The following is a 23,144-nucleotide window of genomic DNA, read 5'->3' as shown; positions in this document are numbered from 1 at the left end:
CTTGTAAAATTTTATAAGAGAATTACTTCTTGTAAAATTTTATAAAAAAAATTATTTTCTTTCCTTTTAATTGTGGCCTGCCACCTTGCTTGGTGCCCAAGCAAGGGGTCGGCCAATCGAATTAAACCAAATCAATAATTTGGTGATTGATTCAATCAAGAGGAAATAAAAGGAAAATAAAAAGGGAAAAGGAAAAACTAGAGGAAGATTTTAATTTTTGTAAAAATTCTTCCCTTATTTGCCTTGGGCAAGTATTATAAAAGAAGGGGTGAGGAGGCTTCATGAGACACAACTCTTATTCTCTTGCTTGGAGATCTTGGTGTGGTCGGACCCTTCTCCTTCTCCTTTCCCTTTGCTCTCTTCTCCTTGGTGGTGGTGGTTGTTAGCTAGAGCCCTAGAGCCAATCATTTGATGATTATATTTTTGGACTTATTGTATCATATTCTATATAAATAAAGGCATTTGAATTTTGGTTATTATACTCACTTGTATTGGTGCCAAATAAACTAAGTATAATAATGTCCTTGAGTAGATGGTTCTCACCTATATCAATTGGTTAGTTGAACCGATAGTGAGATGATATAGGGAACACTACTCTTAATCATTCCTAGTCGAGTATTAACATTCAGGGACAATGTTAATGTAATAAGACTAACATGTAGGTCAACTCGATGACTTGATCTCACAAGTCATGGATATAGAGATATCAAGTTGACACATGGGTATACATTAGAGAATGTATACTGAATGACCCGCCATGAGAAAGTATCATGGATCATTATATGAGTGTCATATACTTTCTCATGTGGCTATTAGTATGACTACTAGTCCTTAGACCTGAAGTCACCATAGATCCCTACATAAGGAGTTATGTACTTTGGTTTCGTCAAACGTCACCCGTAACTGGGTGGACTATAAAGGCGATTACTGGATATATATCAAATTATGCAGAGGGATGTGAGTGATGTAGATGGGATCTATCCCTCCTATATAACGGGAGAGACATCGGTATTCTTGATAGAGTGAGACCACGAAGTGCATGGCCATGCCCAAATGAGTCAATATAGGATATTGAGCTCATTTGATTTAGTGAGTCTACTTGGAGTTCAAGATTTAGATTGGTCAGAGGATGACACGGTCTATGCCTCACATTGATCAATCTAGATGTCTAGGATAGAAGGACACTTGTCATATTTTGTGAGGAGTCACAATTAGTAGTCACAAGGTGATGTCGGATCTCGACATTCTTGTAACTTGGGTAGTAATGATGTGTTGCTAGATACCGCTCATTACTTATGCTCCTAAATGGGTTTAGGGCATTGCCAACGTTACAAGAACCTATAGGGTCGCACACTAAGGACAATTAGATGGAGATTAGGTTCATATGATGAACCAAGAGAATTAGATTCATTTGATGAATCAAATTGGATTAAGAGTAATTGACTTGAGAGGAAGATTAAAAGTCTAGTTTGACTTGACTTTATGCCACCTCATTGGTGAGTTGGCATTGATGTGGACTAATGAGTTGGCATTGATGTGGACTAATGATGTTACTCCACATCATCATGGTTGCCACCTCATTGGAGTTACTAGTGAGTGCCACCTCATGGAGGTTGCATTCTCTCCTTGATGACAACTTAATGCATTAATGAGGGGAGTTACACATGAGAAAGGTGGCCGGCCACATTTTGAATGGGGTGTGAATTGATTTTCATTATTCATTCAAGTGTGGAATTTTGCATCTTCTTCCTCTCAAGCTCTCCCTCTCCTCCTTCCTTGGCCGAACCACATAGGTGCTAGCACACCTTGGTTTTTTGTCACCTCCACTTAGTGTGTTCGTGTGGATACATGTAGAGAGTTGTCTACATTGACAACTTCGAGATCCGGCGTACCGAGGACGAGCGGGATACGCAAAAGGGCACGCAACAAGGGTAAAGATCTTCATCATGTAGATCTAGAAGTTTTGTAACTCGTACTCATATGTTTTCGAATTTTTTCTTCACACAAGATCCGTTGGCTAGGGTGATTCGGGGTTTCCACGACGCGAAAAAGCAGTTTTCGCGGCCCGAAAAATCCAACAGTGGTATCAGAGCCACGTGCGAAGCTTGTACGAGTTTAATTTGATTTTTATGAAAAATTAAAGCTTCTGTACATTTCTGTAAATTTATGGTTTTTATAGTTTTAAGAGTAATTTTTCTCGTAGAAGCGAAGCACAAGTGTTTATACACTTGTAGGCTTCGACTACCGAGAAGTTTTTTCCGAAACGGCATCGTTTCGACCCAAATCTTTTTGGGACAGCGGGATAAGGCTCTCTAGAAATAAGAATCACATTGGTCAAATGTCTACATTTATGATAAATGTAGTTGTTCAATTAATTTATATTGTAGATAACATGGTGTGTGGTGTCACACACAGAGGATCATGTTATCAGTACCTTATAAATTATAAACAGTAGCTCACGACCATAATGGAAAGGAACAAACCATTGGAAGGTCGTAGTGTAATTAGGTATTAGTTTATCTTAACTATATAATTACACTAGTACACTAAGAGTGTATTGAGTAGGACCATTTGAGGTCGTTCCTTTTATACTGACTTTATGAATGAACAAAGACCTCAGTTATTATGGAAGTGTGTGCTCTTAATCCTAATATAATAACAAGCACATATATTTGATATTTATTTCTTTAATTTATCAATGGGTGAGATTTAGTTCGATGAATCAATAAGCCCGATAAGTTGGGAAATGATATCACTTATAGTGTGTGTTGTTGATTATAGAAGGAAACTATGTCCTAGTGATCTAGGTTGAGAATGTCCCCAAGAGGAGCTCATAAGGATTGTCATGTTAAATCCTGCAGGTGGACTTAGTCCGACATGACGATGAAGTTGAGTGGTACTACTCTTGGAGCTAGATATTAATTAAGTGAGTTGTCAGTAACTTACTTAATTAGTGGACATTTGTTATCTTAAACACAGGGAGACTAACACACTCATAATAAGAAGGAGCCCAAAATGTAATTTGGGATTGGTGCGGTAGTTCAATAATAGTTCTTTAGTGGAATGAATTATTATTGATAAAATTAAGTTGTGTATTCGGGGCGAACACGGGATGCTTAATTTCATCGGGAGACCAAAACCAATTCCTCCTCTCGGTCCCTATCGTAGCCTCTTAATTATAGAGTATTATACCCACCTATACCCACCTTCTTACCCATCCTATAGGGGCCGGCCAAGCTAGCTTGGAGACCAAGCTAGGGCCGGCCATGGGTATGTTCATGGGTGAATTCATGTGGCCGGCCCTATTAAAATAAAAAGAAATTTTAATTTTAAAATTTTTCTTATGTGGATAATATAATTTAAAAGAGAGTTTAAAAATTTAAATATTTCCTTTTATAAGATTCTACAAAAGATTAAGAGAAGAGTTAAAATCTCTTTCCTTATTTGTAGATTAAAAGGTTGATTTTAATTTTGGTAAAAACTTTCCTTTTAATTATATTCATGATTTAAAAGAAAATTTAAAAATTAAAAATTCTCTTTTATTAGTTTCTACAAAAGATTAAGAAAAGATTTAATATCTTTCCTTATTTGTAGATTGAAAAGAGATTTTAATTTTTAGAGATACCTTTCCTTTTTGGAAATTATCCACATGTTTAAAAGAAAGATTTTAATTTATAAAATTTCTTTTTATTAACCAATCATGAAGGGATTAAAATTATTGGAGAAATTTTTATAAATTTCTAGAAATAAATTAGGAAGTTTTAATTTTTATTTTAATTAAAACTCTCGTTGTTTTGGGGAGAAGAGTGGTCGGCCATTATAATTTGAAAAGATAAAATTATTTTAATTAAATAAATTTTCCTTTTCAATGGAAAAAGAATTAAGGAAGTTTTTATTAAATTTTCCTTATTTGCCAAGATCAAGGATTATAAAAGAGGGGGTAGAGGAGGTTTCAAGGCTAACAACTCTATTCTATTTTTCCTCTCTTTTCTCCTTGGGTGTGGCCGACCCTTTCTTTCCTGTCCTCTCCTTTGTGTGGCCGAAACCTTCTCATGGTGGAGATAGCTTTGGTGGCCGGATCTAAGAAGGAGAAGAAGGAGAGAAAAGAAGCCTCTTTTCTAGCATCCCTTGGAGCATGGTGGTGGTGGCCGAACCTCTTCATCCTAGGAGAAGTTTTGATGGCCGAAACTTGTAAGGAAGAAGAAGGTGCTTGGTGGTTCTCATCTCGGAAGATCGTTGCCCACACAACGTCCGAGGTTAGAAGAGGAATACGGTAGAAGATCAAGAGATCTTTCTAAAAGGTATAACTAGTAATTTTTGTTTCCGCATCATACTAGTTATTTTTGGAAATAATACTAAATACAAGAGGCATACGATTCTCGTGTTTCGAATTTGTTTTCGATATAGTGTTCTTTTGTTTTTATTTTCCTTGTTATTTGATTGTTCTTTTCGGTTAACCTAAAGTTATTTTAGGAAATTAAATATTAGCTTTCCATAAAAGGTTTTGTCTAGTCGGTGGTGGTTGCTCCCATATCCAAGAAGGTCATGTGCCTCGCCACGTCAGTACTGGGAACCAATTATGGAAATTAATATTTAATGGAATTAATAACTTAAGGTGATTTGGGTCGAACGTGTTAAGTTCCGCAGGAGACCCAAGTCAAAACCTAAAAGAACGAATAGATTAAGTTTTGGATCAAACGTGTTATGTTCCGCAGGCAATCCAAAATTTAATTTAAAAGAACACATGGTAGCTAGGAAAAGGTTCAGACCTTTGTACAAAATTTTTGTACAGTGGAACCTCTAGGTTTTCCGAGTAGCAACCAACAATTGGTATCAGAGCTAGGGTTTTGCCTCTGTGTATTTGGTATTAGTTTAATTATGCACATGTCATACATAATTTAGGCAGGTTAATAGTAGGATGTGCTAACTTTGTGGATGCAGGATCTAACTATTATGGCTTTTAGTTATTATGTGTGTGATTGGACCCTTGGACATGTCAAGGGCATTTATCTGTGTGTGCATGATTGTATTAAAATACAGCAGGAGCTGTATTTAGTTTCATTAGGATTTTATTTTTGATCTAGATACATGTACATTCCTTTTATGGAATATAGGATCAAAATGTAAAATTCTATTTATGTTGCGGATCGAATCTTGCAAAGCGTGGAACCTTCTAAGGACCAGAGGCGCAGCGGAACTAGGAGCAAGATGGATGCGACAGTTAGACCCGGTGGCGGTGGCCAAATATGGCAGCAGCTTGGGATGACAACACACGGAGGACAACTAGAGATAAAAGCCATAATAGTTGAAAATTAGATTTTCTATTTGTTGCTTTTATATTGTGCTGTGTGTGCATGTTAGTATACATGACTAGTAGGCTAGCATAGTTAAAATTCCTCGTTTATAAATAACTAAGTGGGAGAGGGATTTTTAAATAAATCCCATAGTCTCCATTACTGGTTTGTAAGTGATGCAAATAAGCTTGCGCGTTGGCTCTGAGTGCCTTCCTCCATAACGGATGAGCTTGTTTGTGGATCACTAGAACAGACTTCCATTTTTGGATGACTATAGGAAGTTAATTAAGAGCGTGTGATCTTCCCCAACGGAAGGGGCATAATCTTATTAATGGACTTAGTGTCAAGTAATGGTATACACTTAGACACATCTAATAGTATCCTCCCCATCGGAGTCACTGCTATTATTTGTGTGACCAAATAAAACCAACTATTAATTTGTCATAAAACTAGGTTGACAAGATAATAAAATTAAAGGGTTAAAACCCCTCTTACAAATGATTGATTTTGTATACGTCCACACTAACGTGGCATACAAAATTAGCGTTTGTTGAGATAATTTTATTTGTCATAAAGATACGTTGACAAGATAGTTAATGGGTAAAACCCTCCTTTTACAAATGTTGAATTTGTATACGTCCACACTAACGTGGCATGCAAAATTCACGGTGTTTGAGGTGTTGGTGAATTTAAATAATATTGTTTGAGGAATCAATATTTTATTTTAAATTCAAAAAGTTTTGACCAAATATTTGATCAAAGACAAATCAACTATTAATTTTATTCGTCATAAAGTAAAGTTGACGAGATAATAAAATTAATGGATAAAATCTCCTCTTTGATTTTGTATACGTCCACACTATCATGGCATACAAAATTCATAGGGATTTTAAAGAATTGATCTTGACCAAGTATTTTTGTGATTCTTAGGATTTAAAATGTTTGTCAATCCCCTAGTTGTTATACTATAGAAAAGACTTATTAGTCCCAATTGTAATGATTGGAAATAGGACTTGGACATTAAGGTAGACTGTCTTCTTAGAACTAAGAACAATATAGGTGTATTTAATTCATTAGTTGAAACATGTTTAGTGGTGTTATCTACCAGAACCTGGAGTGCAGATACATATACCATCAATCATGTCCGCAATTCATTGCAGGGTTCCAGGAAATCCGGCAACTAAATGAAAATTAAAACACCGTCCACATGGGCACTACTATAAAAATGGTAGCTGTTGCAGTGGGAGATGTTTATCTTTTGATAAGAATAAAACATGGATTTTTGAGTAATTGTCTTTATATACCAAGTTTAGAAAGAACTAGTTTTCAATTTCTAAACTATTCAAAGAACTTGATATTCTGCCTCTTTTACTAACAAAGTTGTTATTAAGAAAAAGAGGGAAGTTATCTGTTCTGGTATGTTGGTTGGCAATTTAAAAATCCAATAACTCCCACGATGCAACAAATGGAAATTAGTAACACTTCTTCTAACTTTAAGAGAAAGTAACCTTCAGAAATGAACCAATTATATCTTTGGCATCTAAGGCTAGGTTATATTAACTTGAGTAGGATTCATTGGTAGCTGATGAAATTTTGGGTTCATTGGTAGTGAAAATCTTTCCAACCTGTGAGTCTTACTTGGAAGAAAAAATAACCAAGAAGCTTTTAAGTTTAAGGGGTATGGAGTCAAAGATATATTGAAATTGGTTCATTCTGATTTGTGTGATCCTATGACTATCTAGCCAAGAGGTAATATTGAATATTTCATCTATTTTATAGACAACTATTCAAGATACAAATAAATTTACTTAATGTACCGCAAGACTAAGTACTTTGATTAGTTCAAATAGTACAAGGCTGATGCGGAGAAATGTTAAAGTAAAAGTCACTATGGTTAGAACATAGTGGCAAGTACCTCTTGGGAGAATTTAGGAGTCACTTATCAGAAGTAGGGATTCAATTCCAACTAACTGCACCTGGTACACCCCAACAGAATGGTGTAGAAAAAGGAAGGTATAGGACTCTTATGGAAAAAAGTAGATTGATGAGTTATTTAGAATATTACCAAAATCATTTTTAGGATATACTCTGGAAACGGAAGTGAATATAGTACCTTCCAAAGTCAGAACTCTCTACTCATATAGAATTGCTGAATAGGCGTAAGCCTATTTCGAAGCATATTCGGATTCGGGTAGTCCAGCACATATAGAGAGACAATGATAAGTTGGACAGGAATTCACTTGTTTGTGGGTTATCCTAGAGAAATAAAAGTAGGTTTATAGTCTTAAAAATCAGAAGGTCATTGTTAGCATCAATGACCGATTTTTAGAAAAGGACTATGTAATAAACCACGTGCCCATAAGAAAATTTGTTCTTAAGGAAATAATAAAAGACATGTCTAATCTAGTACCAATTGTACAAGATGAGATACCACAAGGAAACTGCAACACGTATCACAAATGATACACAATTGCAGAAAGTGCCTTCTCGTAGTGGGAGGGTTGTTAGGCAACCTAAAAAGATTCATGTTTTGGGAGAGTTTTTGGACTCGATCCCTGGAGGACATGAACCTAATCTCCGGTCATATGATGAAGCACTCCAAGATAAAGATGCAGCATCTTGGCAAAGAGTAATGAATAAAAGAATTAGAATATATGTATTCTAATAAAATCTGGAAGCTTGTAGAATCACCAAATGGTGTAAAAGCCGTTGGGTGTAAAAAAGGTCTATAATAGGAAAAGAGGGATAGACAGGAAGGTAGTAACTTTCAAAGCAAGACTTGATGAAAAAGGAAATTTTTTCACTGGTAGTCATGCTTAAGTCTATCCGGATTCTTTTATCTATTTGGCAAGAGGATGTCAAGACAGCATTCCTTAATGGAAGTCTTGAAGAAAGCATCCATATAAAGCAGCAGAAGGGTTCATTGCAAAGGGCTAAGAGCATCTTGTGTGCAAGCTCAATCGATCTATGGCAAAGCTTCAGGGTCTTGGAACATCCGGTTTATCAAAGTAATCCAGATCTATGGATTTAGTAACCGGATAAGTCTTGTGTATACAAAAGGTGTGATGGAAGCGTGGTGGTATTTCTTGTACTATACGTAGATAACATTTTTGGTAGTTGGAAACAATATCAAAATGTTGTCAGAAGTAAGGGTATGGTTGTCTAAACAATTCGATATAAAGGACTTGGGAGAATGTATATATTCTTGAGATCAAAGTAATAAGGGATCGCAAGAAAAAATATATTTTACTTATCCCAAGCTTGATACATCGGAAAAATCCTTGCTCATTTTAAGCATGCAAAACTCCTAGAAAGGTTTCTTACCTTTTAAGCATGGAGTGTCTTTATCTAAAGAGATGTCTCCGATGACATCAAAGGAGATTGAGGACATGTAGGCAGTTCTTTATGCTTCGGCAGTTAGACAACCTAATGTATGCTATACATGAGATCAGAAATCTATTTTGCCAAGGGCATATTTAGCAGATATCAAAGTAACCCTAGACAAGGACATTGGACTGCAGTAAAGCATATATTAAAGTACCTTAGAGGAACTAGAGATTATATGCTAGCTTACAAGGCAGTTAATTTGGTCCCTGTGGGTTGCATGGATTTTGACTTCCAATCGGATAGGGACAATAATAAGTCAACCTCAGGATTTTGTGTTTACTTTAGGAGGTAAAGTCATAACTATGGAAGAGTGATAAGCATAGATGTTTTTCTGGACTCCACCATAGAAGCTTAGTATATGGCAAGCCTCTGAGGAAACCATAAAAGCTGAATGACTTAATTACCTCAAGATAGACTTAGATATGATTTCTAGTTTATCCAAAGATTATTACAATTTATTGTAATAATAATGGTGCAGTAACAAACTCGAAGAAACCATGAGTCTATAAGGCAAGTAAACACAATAGAGCGCAAGTACTACCCAATACGAGAAATCGTATAAACGAGGAGAAGTTGTTGCCGCCTAGATGATGACCTATAGATATTTTCACTAAGGCCCTTAAGGCAAGAGCTTTTGATGGGCATGTTGAAGGTTTGGGATTCAGATGTATGGCAGCAGATATAGCAGCTTAGTCTTTTAGTATAAGTGGGAGATTGTTAGGATGTATACTAAAAGCCTAGTTTTTGGTATAAACATTTATCTAGAAATAAGAATCACATTGGTCAAATGTCTACATTTATGATAAATGTAGTTGTTCAATTAATTTATATTGTAGATAACATGGTGTGTGGTGTCACACACAGAGGATCATGTTATCAGTACCTTATAAATTATAAACAGTAGCTCACGACCATAATGGAAAGGAACAAACCATTGGAAGGTCGTAGTGTAATTAGGTATTAGTTTATCTTAACTATATAATTACACTAGTACACTAAGAGTGTATTGAGTAGGACCATTTGAGGTCGTTCCTTTTATACTGACTTTATGAATGAACAAAGACCTCAGTTATTATGGAAGTGTGTGCTCTTAATCCTAATATAATAACAAGCACATATATTTGATATTTATTTCTTTAATTTATCAATGGGTGAGATTTAGTTCGATGAATCAATAAGCCCGATAAGTTGGGAAATGATATCACTTATAGTGTGTGTTGTTGATTATAGAAGGAAACTGTGTCCTAGTGATCTAGGTTGAGAATGTCCCCAAGAGGAGCTCATAAGGATTGTCATGTTAAACCCTGCAGGTGGACTTAGTCCGACATGACGATGAAGTTGAGTGGTACTACTCTTGGAGCTAGATATTAATTAAGTGAGTTGTCAGTAACTTACTTAATTAGTGGACATTTGTTATCTTAAACACAGGGAGACTAACACACTCATAATAAGAAGGAGCCCAAAATGTAATTTGGGATTGGTGCGGTAGTTCAATAATAGTTCTTTAGTGGAATGAATTATTATTGATGAAATTAAGTTATGTGTTCGGGGCGAACACGGGATGCTTAATTTCATCGGGAGACCAAAACCAATTCCTCCTCTCGGTCCCTATCGTAGCCTCTTAATTATAGAGTACTATACCCACCTATACCCACCTTCTTACCCATCCTATAGGGGTCGACCAAGCTAGCTTGGAGACCAAGCTAGGGCCGGCCATGGGTATGTTCATGGGTGAATTCATGTGGCCGTCCCTATTAAAATAAAAAGGAATTTTAATTTTAAAATTTTTCTTATGTGGATAATATAATTTAAAAGAGAGTTTAAAAATTTAAATCCTTCCTTTTATAAGATTCTACAAAAGATTAAGAGAAGAGTTAAAATCTCTTTCCTTATTTGTAGATTAAAAGGTTGATTTTAATTTTGGTAAAAACTTTCCTTTTAATTATATTCATGATTTAAAAGAAAGTTTAAAAATTAAAAATTCTCTTTTATTAGTTTCTACAAAAGATTAAGAAAAGATTTAATATCTTTCCTTATTTGTAGATTGAAAGGAGATTTTAATTTTTAGAGATAACTTTCCTTTTTGGAAATTATCCACATGTTTAAAAGAAAGATTTTAATTTATAAAATTTCTTTTTATTAACCAATCATGAAGGGATTAAAATTATTAGAGAAATTTTTATAAATTTCTAGAAATAAATTAGGAAGTTTTAATTTTTGTTTTAATTAAAACTCTCCTTGTTTTGGGGAGAAGAGTGGCCGGCCATTATAATTTAAAAAGAGAAAATTATTTTAATTAAATAAATTTTCCTTTTCAATGGCAAAAGAATTAAGGAAGTTTTTATTAAATTTTCCTTATTTGCCAAGATCAAGGATTATAAAAGAAGGGGTAGAGGAGGTTTCAAGGCTAACAACTCTATTCTATTTTTCCTCTCTTTTCTCCCTGGGTGTGGCCGGCCCTTTCTTTCCTCTCCTCTCCTTTGTGTGGCCGAAACCTTCTCATGGTGGAGATAGCTTTGGTGGCCGGATCTAAGAAGGAGAAGAAGGAGAGAAAAGAAGCCTCTTTTCTAGCATCCCTTGGAGCATGGTGGTGGTGGCCGAACCTCTTCATCCTAGGAGAAGTTTTGATGGCCGAAACTTGTAAGGAAGAAGAAGGTGCTTGGTGGTTCTCATCTCGGAAGATCGTTGCCCACACAACGTCCGAGGTTAGAAGAGGAATACGGTAGAAGATCAAGAGGTCTTTCTAAAAAGTATAATTAGTAATTTTTGTTTCCGCATCATACTAGTTATTTTTGGAAATAATACTAAATACAAGAGGCATACGATTCTAGTGTTTCAAATTTGTTTTCGATATAGTATTCTTTTGTTTTTCTTTTCCTTGTGATTTGATTGTTCTTTTCGGTTAACCTAAAGTTATTTTAGGAAATTAAATATTAGCTTTCCATAAAAGGTTTTGTCTAGTCGGTGGTGGTTGCTCCCATATCCAAGAAGACCATGTGCCTCGCCACGTCAGTACTGGGAACCAATTATGGAAATTAATATTTAATGGAATTAATAACTTAAGGTGATTTGGGTCGAACGTGTTAAGTTCCGCAGGAGACCCAAGTCAAAACCTAAAAGAACGAATAGATTAAGTTTTGGATCAAACGTGTTAAGTTCCGCAAGCGATCCAAAATTTAATTTAAAAGAACACATGGTAGCTAGGAAAAGGTTCAGACCTTTGTACAAAATTTTTGTACAGTGGAACCTCTAGGTTTTCCGAGTAGCAACCAACAGTAGGGTCATGACTAAATTACAAATTAATTTAATTAATTGCTTTTGTGTGTATGTGATGCATGCTAGTTAATTAAGTAATTAATTAGTGCCTAACGATTAGATTAGATCTAAGTCGTGCACATGATGCACCCTTCGATTAGATTAGATCTATCGAGTATATGATACGCATCATCGTTTAGATTAGATCTAAATCACATCAACTCATAATGCCTACCATGCCGTGATACCTACCACTACCTCGATCGCATGTAGTTGTTGAATCTGCCAAAGCAGAGCGCCACATACTATCTTGGTAGGGTACGGAGGGACAATCTTGGTCCCGCCTATCAACGCATGGGTCAGTACAACTCAATTAGATTGAGTATTCCTAGTTAACTCAGTTGTATCGAGTATAACTATAGGCATTCTTCCAACGGTTGGAAAGTTAGGTCAAAATCACATATATATTAACTCTCGGGCGTATTAGCCAAAGCTAACTCGAGTTTTAATATAAATGTGGATTCTATCCTATAAACAAGAGTTGCATAGAGATATAATTGGTAATCGTTGCCTACCGATCATACTAAGTCTTGGGCGTATTAGCCAAAGCTAACTCAAGGGTTAGTATGATGTGGATCTTGTCCCACATGAATTATTGAATTCAGTGGGAGCATCATTTAGTTAAAGGCCTAATTAAATGATTAAGAATATGATACTTATTTCTGTATTTATTTCTGTTGTAGAATTGCCATGACGTCGAACACGAACACCTTCTCCCTGCGATCTATCCTCGAGAAGGACAAGCTCAACGGAGCAAACTTCCTGGACTGGTACAGGAACCTGAGAATACTTCTCACCCAAGAACATAAACTGTACGTTCTGGAGCAGCCCATTCCGGAGGCTCCTCCTGCCACTGCCCCGCGAGCTGACCGAGATGCTTTCAAGAAGCATCAAGATGATGCATTAGATGTGTCTTGTCTAATGCTCGCGACCATGAACTCTGAGCTTCAGAAGCAACACGAGTTAATAGGCGCTTACGATATGGTTGAACATCTTCGTCAGCTGTATCAAGGACAAGCGAGGCATGAGAGATTTGAGATCTCAAGGGCACTGTTTCAGTGCAAGATGTCAGACGGGGCTCCTGTAGGCCCATATGTACTCAAAATGATTGGGTACATAGAGAACCTACAAAGGTTGGGGTTCCCTCTTGGCCAAGAGCTGGCTACTGACCTGATCTTGCAATCCTTGCCGGATAGCTACAGTCAATTCATTCTAAACTACAATATGAACGAAATTGACAAGCCACTGCCTGAGCTGCTTAGCATGTTAAGAACTGCTGAGCTAAACCTTAAGAAGGCTAAGCCCAACACTATTCTGATGGTTCAGAAACATAAGGGCAAGGGCAAGCCCAAAGGTAAGGGAAAGTCCCAAGCCAAGGGCAAAGGCAAGGCACTGAAGCCTAAAGGAGGGGTCGCCAAGGATGCTACCTTACCTGGTAGATCTTGCAGAAGCGAAGTGAGACTTCCACTTTAGGTATATATGTTATAGAAGTCAATCTATCTATTTCTACATCATGGGTATTAGATACTGGATGTGCTTCTCACATTTGTACTGATGTGCAGGCGCTGAGAAATAGCAGGGCATTGACAAAGGGCGAGGTGGACCTACGAGTAGGCAATGGAGCACGGGTTGCTGCTGTTGCTGTAGGGACTTACTTTCCATCTCTGCCCTCTGGGCTTGTACTAGAGTTAGACGATTGTTGTTATGTGCCTGCATTAACTAAGAACATTATATCAGTTTCTTGTTTAGACAAGAAAGGTTTCTCGTTTACTATAAAGAATAAATGTTGTTCCGTCTATTTAAACGATATGTTCTATTGTAGTGCACCTCTGATAAATGGACTCTATATTCTAGACCTTGAGAGCCCTATCTATAACATAAATACCAAGAGATTCAAGTCAAATGACATGAACCAAACTTACCTCTGGCACTGTCGCTTAGGTCATATAAATGACAAGCGCTTATCCCAGCTCCATAAGGATGGTATGCTGGACTCATTTGATTTTGAATCATATGAGGTATGCGAGTCATGCTTACGAGGCAAGATGACCAAGACTCCCTTTAGTGGGCACAGCGAGAGAGCAACTGATATGTTAGGACTCATACATAGTGATGTATGTGGCCCTTTCAATGTTGCTGCTAGAGGCGGTTATAGGTACTTCATCACATTTACTGATGACTTCAGTAGATATGGTTATGTGTACTTGATGACACATAAGTCTGAATCCTTTGAAAAGTTCAAAGAATTCAAGAATGAAGTACAGAACCAACTTGGCAAGAGTATTAAGATACTTCGATCCGATCGAGGTGGAGAATACCTTAACCATGAGTTTCGTGACTATCTAGCTGAGTGTGGGATTCTATCCCAACTCACTCCTCCTGGAACACCACAGTGGAATGGTGTATCCGAAAGGAGGAATTGTACCCTATTAGATATGGTGCGATCTATGATGAGTCACATAGATCTTCCGACATACCTTTGGGGTTATGCTCTAGACACGGCAGCTTTTATACTCAACCGAGTTCCATCCAAGGCCGTGATAAAGACACCATATAGGATATGGACTGGGAGAGATGCCCAAGTGTCTTTCATGAGGATTTGGGGTTGTGAGGCTTACGTTCGACGTCAAGTCTCAGACAAGTTAGGACCCAAATCTGACAAGTGCTACTTTATTGGATATCCCAAGGAAACTAAGGGATATTACTTCTACATTCCCAGTCAGCACAAGGTAGTTGTGGCAAAGACTGGGGTCTTTCTAGAAAGGGACTTTGTTTCTAGAAAGACTAGTGGGAGCGCGTTCGATATTGAAGAAGTTCAAGATGCGAACAATAGCACTGATGCCTCGATGGAAATTGAACTGGAACCACAAAGTGTTGTGGATGATGTTGTTCCACAAGGAGTTGATGAACAACAACCAGTTCAAGTAGACATACCTCTTCGCAGGTCTGATAGGGTACGTCGTCAGCCTGAGAGATACTCATTTCTCTTGTCTGACCATGATGACGTTGTGCTCATAGAGGATGAGCCTACCACCTATCAGGAAGCTGTGATGAGACCAGATTCTGAGAAATGGCTAGAGGCCATGAGATCCGAAATGGAATCCATGTACACCAACCAAGTATGGACTTTGGTTGATCCACCTAAAGGGGTAAAACCCATTGGGTGTAAGTGGGTCTTTAAAAGAAAGACTGACATGGATGGACTTATCTATAAGGGTCGCTTGGTAGCTAAAGGTTTCAAGCAGATTCATGGTATTGAATATGATGAAACCTTTTCTCCAGTAGCGATGTTTAAGTCCATTCGGATCATGCTTGCTATTGCTGCTTACCACGATTACGAGATCTGGCAGATGGACGTCAAAACCGTGTTTCTGAATGGAAACCTACTCAAGGATGTGTACATGACACAACCTGAGGGTTTTGTAGATCCACAGCATACTAGCAGAGTATGCAAGCTGCATAGGTCCATTTATGGACTAAAGCAAGCTTCTCGGAGCTGGAATCTTCTATTCGATGATGCAATCAAATAGTTTGGTTTCATCAAGAACGAAGATGAACCTTGTGTCTACAAGAAGGCTGTAGGGGATATAGTTGTCTTCCTCATATTGTATGTGGATGACATACTACTCATTGGGAAGGATATCCCTATGCTTCAGTCTGTCAAGACCTGGCTAGGGAGTTGCTTCTCAATGAAGGACTTAAGTGAGGCATCCCGCATTCTAGGAATACAGATCTATAGAGATAGATCTAAGAGATTGCTTGGCCTAAGTCAGAGTACATACATTGACAAGGTACTCCTTCGGTTTGCCATGCAGAATTCCAAGAAGGGATTTCTGCCGATGTCACATAGCGTGAGTCTTTCGAAGACTCAAGGTCCCTCTTCTTGAGAGGAGAGAGACCGCATGGATCAGATCCCTTATGCCTCAGCTATAGGATCGATCATGTATGCCATGCTATGTACTCGACCTGATGTCTCGTACGCTTTGAGCTTGACGAGCAGATACCAGTCAGATCCAGATGAAAGTCACTGGATAGCGGTCAAGAATATTCTTAAGTACTTAAGAAGGACTAAAGAATATTTCTTGATATATGGAGGCAATGATGAGCTAGCTGTAAAGGGTTACAATGATGCTAGCTTTCAGACCGATCAGGATGACTATAGATCATAGTCGGGGTTCGTATTTTGCATTAATGGTGGTGCTGTGAGCTGGAAGAGTTCGAAGCAGGACACAGTAGCTGATTCTACGACAGAGGCCGAGTATATTGCTGCATCAGAGGCAGCAAAGGAGGCAGTTTGGATTCGCAAGTTCATCACTGAACTTGGGGTGGTTCCTAACATTGCTGACCCTATTGAGCTCTATTGTGACAACAATGGAGCTATAGCACAGGCGAAGGAACCTCACTCACACCAGCGGACCAAACACATACTACGACGCTTCCATCTCATTCGAGAGATCATCGAGAGAGGAGATGTGAAGATTTGCAGAGTACCTAAAGAGGCTAACATCGCAGATCCCTTGACCAAGGCTTTGGCACAGAGGAAGCATGATGGTCACACTAGGTCATTTGGGCTTAGAGCCTACACTGATTGGCACTAGTGCTAGTGGGATATTGTTAGCTAGAGCCCTAAAGCCAATTATTTATTGATTGTATTTTTAGACTTATTGTATCATATTCTATATAAATAAAGGCATTTGGATTTTGGTTATTATACTTACTTGTATTGGTGCCAAATAAACTAAGTATAATAATGTCCTTGAGTAGATGGTTCTCACCTATATCAATCGGTTAGTTGAACCGATAGTGAGATGATATAGGGAACACTACTCTTAATCATTCCTAGTCAAGTATTAACATTCAGGGACAATGTTAATGCAATAAGACTAGCATGTAGGTCAACTCGATGACTTGATCTCACAAGTCATGGATATAGAGATATCAAGTTGACACATGGGTATACATTAGAGAATGTATACTGAATGACCCGCCATGAGAAATTATCATGGATCGTTATATGAGTGTCATATACTTTCTCATGTGGCTATTAGTATGACTACTAGTCCTTAGACCTGAAGTCACCATAGATCCCTACATAAGGAGCTATGTACTTTGGTTTTGTCAAACGTCACCCGTAACTGGGTGGACTATAAAGGCGATTACTGGGTATATATCAAATTATGCAGAGGGATGTGAGTGATGTAGATGGGATCTATCCCTCCTATATGACGGGAGAGACATCGGTATTCTTGATAGAGTGAGACCACGAAGTGCATGGCCATGCCCAAATGAGTCAATATAGGATATTGAGCTCATTTGATTTAGTGAGTCTACTTGGAGTTCAAGATTTAGATTGGTCAGAGGATGACACGGTCTATGCCTCACATTGATCAATCTAGATGTCTAGGATAGAAGGACACTTGTCATATTTTGTGAGGAGTCACAATTAGTAGTCACAAGGTGATGTCGGATCTCGACATTCTTGTAACTTGGGTAGTAATGATGTGTTGCTAGATACCGCTCATTACTTATGCTCCTATATGGGTTTAGGGCATTGCCAACGTTACAAGAACCTATAGGGTCACACACTAAGGACAATTAGATGGAGATTAGGTTCATATGATGAACCAAGAGAATTAGATTCATTTGATGAATCAAATTGGATTAAGAGTAATCCTAATTGGGCTAACTTGAGTTGGACTCAAGTTGATTCATGTCTTCAATGAGTCTAATTTAGATTATGACTCATTGAATCAATTTAATTTAATGAATTAGATTCATTATATATTAAATTGGCTTGAATCAAATGGTTAGATTAGATCAACCATGGAAGAGATTTGGTCAAGTTTGACTTGACTTGAGAGGAAGATTAAAAGTCTAGTTTGACTTGACTTTATGCCACCTCATTGGTGAGTTGGCATTGATGTGGACTAATGAGTTGGCATTGATGTGGACTAATGATGTTACTCCACATCATCATGGTTGCCACCTCATTGGAGTTACTAGTGAGTGCCACCTCATGGAGGTTACATTCTCTCCTTGATGACAACTTAATGCATTAATGAGGGGAGTTACACATGAGAAAGGTGGCCGGCCACATTTTGAATGGGGTGTGAATTGATTTTCATTATTCATTCAAGTGTGGAATTTTGCATCTTCTTCCTCTCAAGCTCTCCCTCTCCTCCTTCCTTGGCCGAACCACATAGGTGCTAGCACACCTTGTTTTTGGTCACCTCCACCTAGTGTGTTCGTGTGGATATGGGTAGAGAGTTGTCTACATTGACAACTTCGAGATCTGCCGTACCGAGGACGAGCGGGATACGCAAAAGGGCACGCAACAAGGGTAAAGATCTTCATCATGTAGATCTAGAAGTTTTGTAACTCGTACTCGTATGTTTTAGAATTTTTCTTCGCACGAGATCCGTTGGCTAGGGTGATTCGGGGTTTTCGCGACGCGAAAAAGCGGTTTTCGCGGCCCGAAAAACCCAACAGTGGTGGCCGGATTTTAGAGGAAGAGGAAGAAAGTTTTTGGGTGGTGTTCATCTTGGAGGATCGTCGCCCACACGACGTCCAAGGCAAGGCGATGAATACGGCAGAAGATCTCGAGGTCATTAGCATACAAAAAGAAGGTATAATTAGCAATTGTTTTCCGCATCATGCTAGCTATTTATTTTTGTAAGAATTCAAAACACAAGAGGCATTAGATCTAGTTTTTCGAATTAGTTTTTCGAGTTTGTGTTTTCTTCTTTTTCGAATTTGTGATTCGATTGTTCTTTTTGGTTAACCTCGAGTTATTTAAGGAAATTAAATATTAGCTTTCCTTAAAAGGCTTTGTCTAGGCGGTGGTGGTTGCTCACATATCCAAGAAGGACATGTGCCTCGCCATGCAGTCCTGGAAGCCAATTTTGGAAATTAATATGTAATGGAATTAATAACATATGTGGATTTGAATCAATAGTGTTAAGTTCCGCTTGCGACTCAAATCTAAACCATTAAGAACAGATAATTGAAATTTGGAATCAATGATGTTAAATTCCGTCTGCGATTCCTAATTTAACTTCTAAAGAACACAATAGGTTATTTAAGGAAAGGTTCGACACTTGTATAAAATTTTTGTACAGTGGAACCGGTACGATTTTCCTAGGACTAACCAACACTTCCTTTTCTTCATAAACCAGACCAGGTAACTTTTCTTGAATGGCATTAACCTCCATTCTTTGGATTTTCCGAGTGGCGTTGGCTTCAGTTCGGACGATCTCTACATAACATTTATGGGTTGTCTTCTGATCACCCCACACTTCCCCGACCTGGTCATCAACGGGAAATTTAATTTTTTGACAGAAAGTAGAAGCAACCACCTTAAACTCATTTAGGGAAGGTTGACCTAATATTACGTTGTAGGCAGATGGGGCATCCACCACCATAAAGTAGGATCTTCTTGTTCTCATAAGAGGCTCTTCCCCTAGAGATATGGCCAATTTTATTTGACCTAGCGGTTGTACTTCATTACCAGTGAATCCATATAAAGGAGTTACCATCTGTTGAAGTTCACTTGGGTCAATCTGCAGCTGATCAAAAGCTTTCTTGAAGATAATATTCACAGAACTACCAGTATCTATGAAGGTACGAGAAATAGCATAATTAGCTATCATAGCCTTGATTCTTAATACATCGTCATGGGGTATTTCTACCCCCTCGAGGTCTCTGGGCCCAAAACTGATTTCTGGATCAGCTGCTCTCTTCATGCTACACCCCACGGCATGTATTTCAAGTCTCCGTGCATGTGCTTTTCTGGCCCTGTTAGAATCTCCATCAGTAGGCCCACCCGCGATCATATTAATGTTGCCTGGGGCGGCATTGCTCTTGTTTTCTTCTTGCCGAGCGGTCATGATGTCAGGCTGAGTTTTCTCGAGCGCCTAGCTTGTACCGGCCAGGGTTGGTAATGTGCCTTGTTAAGGCTCGACCGGGCGATCTTCCAGTTTGAGCGGACTTTGCTGTCTGGGGTATTGTTGCTGATAATAATTTTGCCTTTGATAACGATCCTGGTTTGCTCTCTTATTTTTTAAAACAAAACAGTCCTCTGTATGATGACTGCTGGTCTTATGGTATGTGCACCACCTTCCTGGTGCTTCTTGTTGCATCTCCACGTGTTGTACTGCTTGCAAATGATATTCTGGATGACGATGAGGTGGATGAACTACTCGAGGTCCTCTAGGTGGAGGGATAGGAGCAGGAGCCTTCTCCTTAACAGGGGTAGGAGAAGAAGTAGTGCCTTCTTTTTTGCGGGCAGCTTGAGCTTCTTCAACGTTAATGAATTCAGTGGCATGCTCGATCAAGGAGTCAAAATTGACAGGAGAATTTCTTACTATATCTTTAAAGAAATCATTATCATTCAAACCTTGAGAAAAAGCACTTACTAATATTTCCGTAGTAGCGTTGGGTACATCGATAGCTACCTGATTAAATCTTTTGATATAGGCTCTAATGGACTCCTTAGATGCTTGTTTAATTGAAAATAGACTCCAAGGAGTCTTATGATACCTCTTGTTGCTAGAGAAATGGTGTAAGAAAACCTTATTGAAGTCCTTGAACTTCCGGATAGATTTTTCCGGTAATCTCTTAAACCAACGCTGCGCGGCTCCTCCTAGTGTCGTGAGGAACATCCGGCACTTCACTCCATCAAAAAATTGTTGTAATAGTGCTACATTCTCAAATTTTAACAAGTGATCTTCTGGATTTGTAGTCCTAGTGTACTCGCCAATCTGCAGATTTTGATACCGCTTAGGAAGCGAATCTTCCAATACACTCTGAGAGAATGGAGAAATGATTCTTTCCGGCGAGCTATCACTGGCTATCATCTTAATTTTACGCTTCTCTTTGTCTGGTGCTTCGCCAGAGGATTCCTGAAATATAGGCTTTCATCCTCCCTATTCCAAAGGAGTACGAAGGAAGGCTCGAGGATGCCTAGTCGGGGAAGCTGTAGCCGGAGGGAAATATACATGTTCTTCTTCTTCTGACTCCTTTCCCTTCCAGTGCTCAGTAGTCGAAATCGCCGGATTATGAGCTACCGGCAGAGTAGCCCTAGTATGGGCTTGAAGTTGTTGTTGTTGTTGTTGCAAAGATTTCTGTACATGAGTATTAATGAGAAAATCTAGATCTTCACGGCTAATAGTGAGTAGATTTGATTTTCCAGCCTCCTCCATCTTGTAGTCTCAGATTCAGGTGAAGTTTCCATAGACGGTGCCAAATTTCCTGTCTGAGAAACTTGACAAAATGGAAAGCTGGGGAGGAAACCTACTGCTGATGAAGAGTAATACCTGACTAGATACCGATCCGAGAAACCCAAAGCGGATCGGGGAAAATAAAATCATAGAATGCCCTCCTTGTGCGAAGCTTCAATGACGAGAGAGAAATCTGACTGAAGAAAATCGAGATCCGGAGCTCCCAAGGCTTCCTACGCACAAGAGACCAACCAACACTATCGTCAGTGACCTAAGACCGAGGTGGGAATCCCTGGCTAGGCCCTCCGACGCTCAAGTCAGTGATCTCTCTGGGTGTGGAAGAAGGAAGAAGAAGATGAACAGTAGTTGAAAACTAGAGTCGTGAGTGTGAGCCTCAATGTGAACTTACCTGGCCAATGGAGAGGATTCCCCTTTTATACCACTTCATATAACCTCCGTAGTCATGAAGTGGACCCTGGTTTGTTAGAGTTTGTTATGAGATGACGTCGAATGCGTACTTGTGGTAAATGGCTTTTAAGGAATCTTTTTTGCACCCGAGATGTACCTTCTTTATCGTCTAGTACATGCAGAAAAGTTTAGAAGCACACTTCCTGCCAAATAGGTAAACCTGTTATTCAAACACATACAGATATCTTTATTAAATTTATTATGCGTCTACTTGTTCGTCCTGTCTTTATTATGTTATAGACATCTTAGTATTATACTATGTTTTGTATTGATTGAATATTAAACCCAGACCTTGTTTGGTCGGTTTATCATTATCATTCAACTAATCGTTCAGTAATATATTATCAATTCTATAAAGCTTTAGATCTTTTCATTCTCGGGCGATCATGTATACTTAATTAATTTTAGATATGCCACCTTAAACAATCCTGACTTTTTATCTTAAACATGTAAACCCGGCCGATATTGATTTACTCTTCCTAAGATGTATCCCGACCGATATTGGCCTACTCTTCTCAAGGTATTTCTCAATCTGTATTAGCTTACTTTCCTTAAGGTATATATCGGCCGATATTAACCTGCCTTCTCCTAAGGTATATCTCGGTCGATATTGACCTACTTCCCTTGAGGTATGTATCGATCGATATCGGTCTACCTCCCTTGAGGTATATATCGGTCGATATTGGCTTACTTCCCTTAAGGTATGTCTTGGTCGATATTGGCTTACTCTAATTAAGGTATATATCGGTCGATATTGACATGCCTCCCCTAAGGTATATCTCGATCGATATTGACCTACCTCCCTTAAGGTATATCTCGGTAGATATTAGCTTTCCTCTCTTGATGCATATCTCGATCGATATTGGTCTCCTTCATCAAGGCATATCTCGGTCGATATTGACCTGTCTTCTTAATTCTGCTATCTCCTTTTCCTTTTTCACCAGGGACCCACTAAACCTAACCCATATCAATCAGTTTTACTTGGAGGATAGAATTTGTCAAGGAATTGTTGCTCACATTGCTCCCATGTGGTGATGCTATTTGGAGCCAAAGAATTCAAGCATTGCTTGGCTCTATCTCTCAAAGAAAACCCAAATAATAGTAGGCACACTGCCTCTGAAGGAATACCATTCATTTTCATTGTGTCGCATATCTCATAGAAGACCTCTAAATGTTGGTTCGGGTCTTCATGCGGTCCTCCACCAAACTAATTTTACTGCACCATAGATATAATTGCAGGTTTGATCTCGAACTTGTTTGCCTCAACAGAAGACCTTGAAATACTAGATCGAACACCCCTAGCGTAAGGTGTTGCATAATCCTTTAGTGGTCAATTCGCTATAATAGAATGTTCTTATTCTTCTTATTGTCTTTGCAGAATTTTTCTTCTATGAAATGTTCTGGCTATCTCAGGGTCTAGAGGAAGAAGTTCTCCTGCAAAGTTAAATCTTCGCATACACAA

Source organism: Zingiber officinale, chromosome 11B (genome assembly GCF_018446385.1).
Source record: "Zingiber officinale cultivar Zhangliang chromosome 11B, Zo_v1.1, whole genome shotgun sequence".
Taxonomy (NCBI): domain Eukaryota; kingdom Viridiplantae; phylum Streptophyta; class Magnoliopsida; order Zingiberales; family Zingiberaceae; genus Zingiber; species Zingiber officinale.
This window is presented reverse-complemented; position numbering follows the sequence as displayed.